Here is a 10,929-nt window from a genome sequence, read left to right on the forward strand (position 1 = left end):
TTTCAAGTTCTTCTTTATAAATCTAGCCATTTTCCTTGACCCCACAGTATTGAATCACTCAGCTTCAACCCATTTAGAGAAGTAGTCGATTGCCACGACTATGTACCTATGACATTCAAAGGAGGCTTTATCTATCTGATGATGTCGATTCCCTAAGGTATAAAAGGCCATGAAGACACTAAATTGTGAAGTTCGGTAGGGGGAATGTGACTAAAGTCACTATATAGTTGAAATTCATGCCATCTCCTTACTAAAGCTATACAATCTTTTTTAATCGTTAACCAATAATAACCTTGACGTATAATCTTTCTAGTTAAGAAATCAGAGGATTCATTTGGCTTTCACTTAGTGGACTCGAGGTCCCTGATTCACACTTTCAAATGAGTGTTGTAGTCGTATTGCTTGTTAAAAGAATTATATAAATTGCCCCATTCAGCTTTGGCAAATTTTTCTAGACCGTGATACCAGTTTATAGCGGGTCCTTCTAGGGACAATATAAATAGCTTAACAATTTGTGTCCTACTTAGCTGACTAGTTATCATGATTATTACATACTGCTTTAGATGAACTTTCAGATCACCAGTCCTATTGAACTTGTTCATCTCAGGCATCATGAACTTCATAGGCAATTTGTCTTCGCCCATCAAAACCAACTCTTCACAATCATAGGTCGGGTCCAACCCTTTAATTTCCAGCATGCCTTATACCTTGTTAAGCCTACTGATAGGCTACTTATGCAACCTACACCTAAGGCAGTGAACCTATCGATGCGGCCTAGCACTAGTGAGTATCAAGGTCGTATCCCTGGAGATCGGATGAACCTAGAGTTACTACTGTTCACTATGTTATCTAGTCTGAAATAGAGTGTGAGAAGTCTAAATTAATTAACTAATGATTATGAATGCAAATAAAGGAATAAACAGCAACTGACAATCACAACAAAAGAAGCAAACCCAAAGGGGACCTAAGTGATAGAATTCTAAGGTTGATTTTATAAATTACCAATCTTGCTACCCGTGCTTAAATCCTGAATCGAACTCGACTCCACTCTCGAGTTCCTAAATCTGCACTAACTTAATAGAATCTCTTCCTATCAGATTATTACAGATTAGCATTAAGCGTGATTTAGATCTATTAAGAGTTGTTAATTCTTAATCCGGCGAGTGAATTAACCTTATCTCTAAGTGTTAACTACCAGCTTCTACTATTCAATTTCCAATTATAACAAGCATTTCTCAATGTCAAGAAACAACCCATAAGATAATTAATTCAACGTCTCAAACTAACTGAATCAAACTTTATTACTGAATAGCAAAAAGATTACAAGAATGGCAATTACAAATCTAACAACTAAGCACAATCCATCACAATAAAGACCCCAATGGGTTCAAAAGATCTAGCTATTCGTGTTCATAGTTAAAACAAAATAAGAATCAAATAAGGAAAAGAAAATTGAAGGCATGTACACCCTTCTCTTTCAAGTTGGATGAGAAACCCTAATTTTTCAATCCAAAATATCAAACCCTAAATTGCCTTTTTTATAAGAAATGGAGATCTCTTATGGAACATGTAATTATATCTCATTGTTGATGAGACTACTACATTAAGAACTAATGTTTGACATTAATTCTTTGAGTTGGCATTAAGCCATAAGACTCTATTGTGGATACCATATTGTTTAACCAAGTGAAGACTACGGTGGACCCATCTAAATGGATAAGATCCATTAAGGCGCAAATGAGTTTTTGAGAAAACTAATATGGAAATCTTTGCCCAAAAGTTGAACAAAGAAAACTTAATAAGTTACATACTTAATCAAAGGGTTGGTTAGTAATGTAATTATAAGTATCAATCCTAATTTCATGAACAAGTGTATATGAAGGAGTTAGTAGGAGTATATTAATGTTTGCTAATACTGTATGTTGCGGATATAGATGAAAGAAAAGTGACAAATACTCTATCATGAGTCTACCAAGACTTATTAAATCTATAAAGGGTTAGAATATGCAGTTTACTTTCTAGGATTGAGATCTATAGAGATAGATGCTTTAAACTATACGAATGTGCTAAAATTCAAATACATAGACATATTTGTTAAAAGGTTTAACATGGAAGAATCAAATAAAGATTCTTGGTGATGTCCCATGACATATTATGTGCCATAAATGCTCGTTGAGAAAGAGATTATCAATAGAATGATTTACACGAAAGCATAATATTCTATTATATAAACATGTCATGTTATGTACTAGACTTTATGGTTATTCTAGATGTTAATTGTGAATTACATAGAATAAACTCACAAGATTTTAAAAGGAAAGCATGAGTTTTGGATAGAGTTCCAAAAGGTCATAATTCTTACAACTTAAGCTCAATACATCTTATTATATTTGAGGTAATATATGAGATATATTTGGATATTTAATATTTTTTTAAGAATTAGGTGTATTTCTTAATTATTATTGAACTAAAGAGTTAAATAGATAATAGAGTCATTTTCAAAGAACCAAGGTCTTATCTACGATCCAAACTATTGTATTGAAGCATTACCAATAAATGACTTATTAGTAGAATATAAAGATAAAACAAATGCCCATTGAGGATAACAAAGTTGATCCTCCAACAAAGCCGTTTGACCTAGCAAGAACATGATCATCATAAGGAGTTCAATATTAGATACCATAATGATTGGCTTTGATTGTGCTTTAGTGCAAGTGGGAGATTGTTATAGTATGCCCTAAAGACAACAAGCTGTCAGATAATTTGTATTAATTTATACATCACAATTGATGGCATGCAATTATATTAAAGGCAACTCTAATGGTACATGTAGTCGGGTATTATCAAGGAATAATACAAAACGTTAGAGATGAACACTATGGAATATAAATACAAATGTAAGAGAAATTATAAAGTAAGTTTATAATGATGAGGTTCTTATTACATACGTTCCTAAACTTTATTCATAGTTGATGTTTGACCAAAAGTTAGATATTGATTGTTGGATATTCAAACGCTCGAGACTACCATAATGCGTTATCACTTACTTATGAAGTAAGCAATTTATCTCATAAGGTTGAGGAATATGGATTCTAAGATTAGCATATGGGTGCTTGTTATAAGAACAAGTTCATTGAACACGAGCCTACTGATTAGTCCATATGGAATTTACCCCAAGTGTCTATGGACACTCTTGTGACATCATATAAGACGTGATCCTTAGACTTGAAAATGCAATGTGTTATCTTATATGAGGATTACTATACCTTGATACTATCTTATATTCTCCTATCTATGGAGCGCTAAAGGTATAGTCATTGGGTATAGTAAGAGTCATATGAAGATAATAAGTTATCAATAAGGAATTCATTGCCCAAGGTAATAGGTCATGGGACCTTACCTTGATGATTCTTGATATGCATTAATATGGAAATCCTTGGCCAAGGTTCTATAAATGATGATTATGAAAAGTATTTCATAGATCTTATTCAAGATGTTATATGCAATTATTAAGAACAAATATGATTAGTTCAATTATAGAGTTGACACTTGCATCCATGCTCTATGAACCAATTGTGATAAAAGTACATTGAAAGGATTGAATCACATTGTTTGCTAATACTGTATGTTGCAGATATAGATGAAAGAAAAGTGATAAATACTCTATCATGAGTCTACCAAGACTTATTAAATCTATAAAGAGTTAGAATATGCAGTTTACTTTATAGGATTGAGATCTATAGAGATACATGCTTTAAACTATACGAATGTGCTAAAATTCAAATACATAGACATATTTGTTAAAAGGTTTAACATGGAAGAATCAAATAAAGATTCTTGGTGATGTCTCATGACATATTATGTGCCATAAATGCTCGTTGAGAAAGAGATTATCAATAGAATGATTTACACGAAAGCATAATATTCTATTATATAAACATTTCATGTTATGTACTAGACTTTATGGTTATTCTAGATGTTAATTGTGAATCACATAGAATAAACTCACAAGATTTTAAAAGGAAAGACCTCACATTATTCACATTGATATTAAACATGCATGAACAAGTTTTATTGACCTTTAATTGTCCATACATGAAAGCATGTTTTGCTCCTTTAGGCTTACCCTTTGGATGAGGTTGAGATTGAGAAGATTCTCCTACTTGATTCACATCATCGTTAATCTTAAGCTTCTCAAAATCACCTATAAAATTCTCAAAGGAACCGTTCACAAGATCAAGAGTACTAGACTCATCAAAAACAACATTCATAGATTCTTCAACTACCATAAACTTTTTGTTAAATACCCTATATGCTTTACTAGAGGAGTAGCCCAAAAATATACCTTCATCTATTTTGGATGAAAATTTTCCAAGGTTATGGTGTTTAAAATGTAATATTTTTCATCCAAATACTCTTAGATATGAAATTTTGGATTTTCTTCAATTCCATAGCTCATAACATGTTTTATTCAAAATTTGTCTTTTAAAAACTCTATTAATCAAATAACATGATGTGTTGACGACTTCAACTCAAAAGTAAGTAAGTAAACTATACTCATTAAGCATTATTCTAGCCATTTCTGTAAGAGTTCGATTTTTCCTCTCTACAATACCATTTTGTTGTGGTGTTCTAGAGGAAGAAAAATCATGTGAAATGCCATTATCAACATAAAAAGATTTAAATAAAACATTTTTGAATCTTTTCCGTAGTCACTTCTTATTTTGGAAATACAAAAATCCTTTTCATTTTGAACCCTTTTTGCAAAAATTTTGAAAGCTTCAAAGGCGTCATCTTTATGAGCTAAGAAACTAACCTAAGTAAATCTAGAGTAATTATCTACAAGTACATATGCATAATATTTTCTTCCTAAGCTAGCAACTCTAGTAGGGCCAAACAAATCCATGTGAATAAATTGGAGAGGCCTAGATGTGCTTACTATGTTCTTTGCTTTGACGGAGTCTTTGTGTTGTTTTCACGTTTGACAAGGTCCACCAGTCTTGTCCTTTATGAACTTCACTTTGGGTAATCCAATCACAAGCTCATCCTTCTTTAGGCTATGAAGGAGCTCCACGCTTGTATATCCAAGCCTTCTATGCTAAAGCTAAGAATCTGCACTAATTAAGACAAGACACCCAAAAGATTCATTAGCAATTTTGTGTAGTTAATTATGTGGTATTACCAAACCTTTCTCCTCTAAATATCTCCTTGTCATTCTCTAAGAAAGTGACTTGGAAACCCTTAGAGTCAAAGGTGACTTTATTACTTTTATCACACAATTGACTTACACTCATCGAGTTATGCTTTAAACAATCAATGAGAATAACATTATCAATGAGAGGTCTTTCTTACCAATGGACCTAATGCCTACAATCTTATTTTTGGCATTGTTTCCAAAATTTACCTTTCCTCCATTAATTTTCTTCGAGTGAGAGAAGAGGTTGGCAGTTCCCATCATGTGCCTTGAGCAACCACTATCTACATGCCAATCTCCTTCCTTCAAGATTGACTTGAAGCATACCTACAAGAGTAATATTAAGTTTTCTCTTTTTTAGGTACCCAAACCATTTTCGGTCCTTTGGGGTTAGTCAAGAAGGTTTCTCCTAGTTGGAGTTATGCCTTTCTAATATAATAAAATATGTTTATGTGCCCATTCCTCATTTAATAGTGACATTTGATATTAGGATTGAATTTTCTTTTGCTCAAATGTCTCTTTACTTGAGGCTTAGGTTCTTTTGCCTTCTTAAAATGATTATGCATACAAGAGCAAGTTTTAGATGCATGATTTTTGTCCTTGTTTTAATACATATATGTGTGATTAGTTCCTTTAGGCTTAGCCTTTGGAACTTTAATCTTTAACCTTCCTTTTAGGAGGTGAAGCTTTTGTGTGTGCATTGGCCTTTGTGTCAACAACCTTAATTGAAGAGGTTTGTGGTGCTGAGGCCTTGATGAATTTAGAGTTAGAAGGGGATGAAGTAGATGATGATGCACCATTAAAACCAAGTCCATATTTTATCAAAGGAGGTCTTTGGAACACAATTAAAGTGTCAAAGGCTTCCCTTCTAATATGAAATTTTGAAATGGAGCTTCTCAATTCCTCAGCTTCTACCTTTAAAGAATCATTTTCTTTTGAAAGAGAATTTAAGGAAGAGGTTTTAGATAAGAGCTCTTTGAATATTTCTTAAGGTTGTCATTTGAAAGAGTTAGCAAAGAAAATTTTTTTGGAAGCTCATTTAAATCTTGCTCAAACTTGGAACACTTTTCTTTGTAAACTTTCACTTTTAAATGATTTTTTTTTGCATTTCAAATTTATGACTACAAGCAAGTCATCATCATCCATGCAAGGCAAATCTTCTTCATATTCATGATCATTATAATAGTGAGATGTGGAATGATGTGCGTAGAATACACACATCTAAATAGGGATTTTAAGGTAGAATTTATGTACATTTGGATGTGAATTGGTCCCAACACTCACCCTATGCGTCTGTTTATGTGCATTAGGTCCAAAAGAAGTCAAAGGATGGTAAAGGGAAGAATTTGAGCATAATTGGACGCCGAAACTGCCGAAACAAGCTAAGTACGAGCATGAGGAAGCTGAACATGGCCGTGTTGGTTTCAACACTAGCCATGTTCCCAATACTGCCACCAACATGGCCATGTTAAACATCAAAGAAGAAGTAGATCTTATGGAGCACGGCCACAGAGAGTAACACGACCAGGAACACCAAACCGTGTTCCCAACACGGCCAAGAACACGGACGTGTTGGCGGCAACAGGGGGAATTAGTTAAAAGAAAGAAGAGGAAGAAAGAAAGGAGAGCGGGGGAGAACGTCCCAAACCCTAACTTTTCTCTCCCTAAGGGTTTTCTGAGCTAAAACTAAGGGAAAAGGAGACTTGGATCAAGGTTTCAATCGGATTCCCTTCAAGGATTGAAGATTGGGCGAGTTTCGTTGATTGGTTTTCAAATCGAGCAAGAGGAACAAGAATCGATTCAATTCGAGCAAGAGGAATTGGGGCTGTTTACTCTCATCCAAGGATGTAATCGGGTTTCTCTACCTTTACTCTTTGTTGTAACTGTATTCTTGTGTATTTTGATAATGAACATGATTAGCTAGATTGATTAAATCCATTGGGATTTCTTTACTATGTTGGCTTAGTATTATATTGTTGGATTATTTGGGTTAGTTTTGTATTCTTCTTGCTTTCAGTATTAATAAGATAATGCATCATTCATGAGACGTTGTGAATTGTGTGTTTAGATTGCTTTGTGTGATTGAGAAGTCCATTTGGCAATTAAAATTTTGAATAGCAAGAACTGGTTAATAATCGCTTAGAGATAAGGATAATTAACTAGCCGGATTAGGAATTGACAAAGCTTAATAGAGGCAGATTAAAGCTTAATGCTAATTTAAGAATCAATCGTTAGGAAGAGATTCCAACTTTAGGTTATTAGATTTAGGAATTCGATTATCTTGAGAGAGAAACCGAATTCGGTCAACAATTCATCCACGGGTAGCATAATTAGACTCACCAATTCTTTATCTTTTGTTTGATTGCTAACTAGTTTAGGTTCCCTTTGGGTTTGCTTTCTTGTCTTGGTTATTTTAGTTATCAATTACTCCTGCATCTCCCTTAAAACTTAGCTTGTAGCTATTAGTTAGTTTAGAAATTATTCATCATTTATTTTAGGTTAATATAATAAAGAACAAAGGAGTAACTCTAGGCTTTCACTTTCCCGAGGAATACGACCTTGATACTCGCCATTAGTGCTAGACTGCATCGATAGGTACACTGCCTTAGATTGTAGCTAACACAAGTAGCACACATCAAGTTTTTGATTCATCCTCTTGTGTATGAAGCAAAGATTGGCAACCTCTTCATCTTCTTCTCCACTTGATGAAGAGTCAACCCGTGTTGCCTTAAAGGCCTTCCTCTTCTCTTTTTCTTTCTCTAACTTTTTCTTGTTCTTACTCTTAAAGCAATCAACTTTGATATACCCTTACTGCCCACATCCATAGCAAGTGAGATCACTCTTTTCTCCTTACTTTCCTTGAAGTTTGAGTTATTGTTGGAGCTAGAGAAAGACTTCTTAAAGGACCTCTTGTCTTTTCTTCTATTCCTCATGATTTCCTTGACTTTTTTGGAAAGCATGGCAAGCTCTTCATCCTCATCTTTATTTGATTCGGATCCACTAGAGCTTTCATTCTCTTGAGGCTTGGTGGAGCTTTTGGAAGCCAAGGGTTTTCTTCTTATCACCCTCTCCTTCTCTTATTTTTCCTCCTTCTTTAGGGCCATCTCATGAGTAAGGAGCTTTCCAATGAGTTCATCCGTTGACACCTTCCCCAAGTCCTCATTGGCTTCTTTTATACTTGTTACCCTTGAATCGTAGTCCTTAAGTGGTAGAGCCTTGAGAATCTTTTTATTGATGTCAACAAGCTCATAATGCTTATCCAACTTTTTAAAATTATTGATGGTGGTAAGAAACTGGCTTATCATGTCGGTGATGCTCTCATTAGGCTTCATCTTGAAGAGCTCATACATCATCACAAGTAATTAGATCTTCTTGGACTTGACTTGTCTTGTACCCTCATGGTAGTTCTTCAAGGTTTTCCAAATCTTGTAGGCGGTTGGTAGATGTTGAACCCTTTCAGACTCCTCTCTAGAGAGTGAGCTAAGGAGGATGATCATTGCTCTTTTGTTCTTGTCATTTGCTTTAATATGAGCATCCACCCACTCATTTATATCAAGAGGAATGTCTATTTCATCTTCTTGCTTGGTTAGAGACTTACACTCCTTCCTTACGCAATCCCATACATCTACCATGTTATTATCCATGTAGATTTCCATTTTGTACTTCCAATGAGCATAATTGGACCCATCGAAGTATGGCTTTAGATGGTGGATTCCTTCATTGGCCATTTCGAACTTTCACTCTTGCACTTAAACTTTGACGAAGAGTACTAAGCTCTGATACCACTTGTTTGCTCTTATGAACCAAGAAGGGGGGGTTGAATTGGTGAATAGAGAAAGGATGGTAAATTAAAATTTTGGTTAAGCAAGAATGAGGAGAGAGTAAAAAGAATAGCACACAAGTAATAATAGTGGTTCCGTTGTTAACAAACCCCCCGTCCACTCCATAATTCACAATTGGGTATTCACTATTCTAGTATCCTTACACTTGGAGTTTTAAGCTCACTCCCAATTTAGTATTTTAGGGCTCACACTAAACCTTTAAAATTATGTTTCTTAGGCTCACACATAACCCTTACAAGAGTTTTCCTAGGCTAACCCTTAAAGCAAGTGTTTTTGGCTAACACTCAAACCTCACAAGAGCATTCAAGCTCTTTCAACAACCAAAAAAGAGAAATATTAATTGCAAGAAAGAAAGAATTGAAAGCACAATAATGTGAATTTATAGAGGTTGTTGATCAACTTTAAATGACCTTTTGATATAGTTTTTATAGGCTAAAAACCTCAAAGAGCCATTATGATTAAATCCCTAAAAGTACACACAATATAGTTTTAAGACAATGCATTAAATGCACTTGTCACGATGTAAATCACAGTCGTGATTCTTGAAATGGCTCCAACAGCTATCTGACGTAGCAGCATGGTATTGGCGGCTTTCTGATATGACCGTTGGCAATTTCTATCGGTTACTTTAGTCTTCAATTTTCGCGGTTGCGCCCTCTTGAGGTGCGTCGCGATTTTAAGCTTTTCCAAGCCAGAGACTTCTGCCTTCAAACTTATAATTTTCATGGTCAGCCCTTAGATGGTGCGATTTTAGGCAGTTGTAGAATTAGAGTTGCTGCCACCATAGTGTTGATTTCCGCGGTCGTGCCCTCTTAGAGCGGTCGCAAATTTCAAGTATTTCTACTTAACTTATGCTAAATTATTGAAACTCAAGGAAACATTAGTTCAAACATCAATTTGTTTATTAATATCTAAAGATAAGAGAATAAGCTATGTGACAAGGCACTTAGGCTAACAATGTGTCCTTACTTTCCACATTTATAGCAGGTAACATTATCCTTTTTGTCCTTGCTAGATCTTGATTTAAAGAAAGACTTCTTGCTTATGAAAGGCTTATTGCTTCTTCTCCTTTTGGCATCTGATATCCTCTTGACAAGTTTAGTGATGAAGGCCATATCATCACTTTCACTATGTGCTTCCCCTTGGTCTTCATCATCACTTGGAGCATCCTTTTTCTCTAGAGCTCTACTGCTTGTTTTGAGTGTTAGGACCTTCTTCTTCCCTCCATATCTATCAAACTCATCTTTGACTAGAGACATCTCATGGGTTAGAAATTTACCTAGAAGACATCTGTTGGAATCTTTCCAAGGTCCTCATTCGCCTCTTCAATGCTAGCCACTCTAGCAAGCACTATATTTATCTAAAGAAAGACTCCTAAGGATCTTGTTGTTGCTATCATAAGCTTATAATGCTTGCCAAGTTTCCTCCAATTGTTGATGATGTTGAGAAGCCTATGTTAAAGTATGCCCTAAAGACAAAGAGTTATCAGAGGTTCTGTGTTAATTTATACATCAAAATTAATGGCATACAATTATATTGGAGGCATTGTTTGACTCTAATAGTGCGGGTAGTCGGGTATTATTAAGAAATAATCCAAACCGTTAGAGATGAACACCATGCAATGTAAACACAAATGTAAGCGAAATTAAATAGCGAGTTTATAGTGATGATATTCTATTGCATACGTTCCTAAACTTTATTCATAGTCTATTTTAATCAAGAATTAGATATTGATCACACGCTCGAGAATGCCATAATGCGTTATCACTTACTATGAAGTAAGCAATCCGTCTCAAAAGGTTGAGGAATAGGGATTCTGAGATAAGCATATGGGTGCTTGTTACAAGAACAAGTTCATTGAACATGACTCCATTGTGTAGTCCATATGGAGTT

Source organism: Ricinus communis, chromosome 1 (genome assembly GCF_019578655.1).
Source record: "Ricinus communis isolate WT05 ecotype wild-type chromosome 1, ASM1957865v1, whole genome shotgun sequence".
NCBI lineage: Eukaryota > Viridiplantae > Streptophyta > Magnoliopsida > Malpighiales > Euphorbiaceae > Ricinus > Ricinus communis.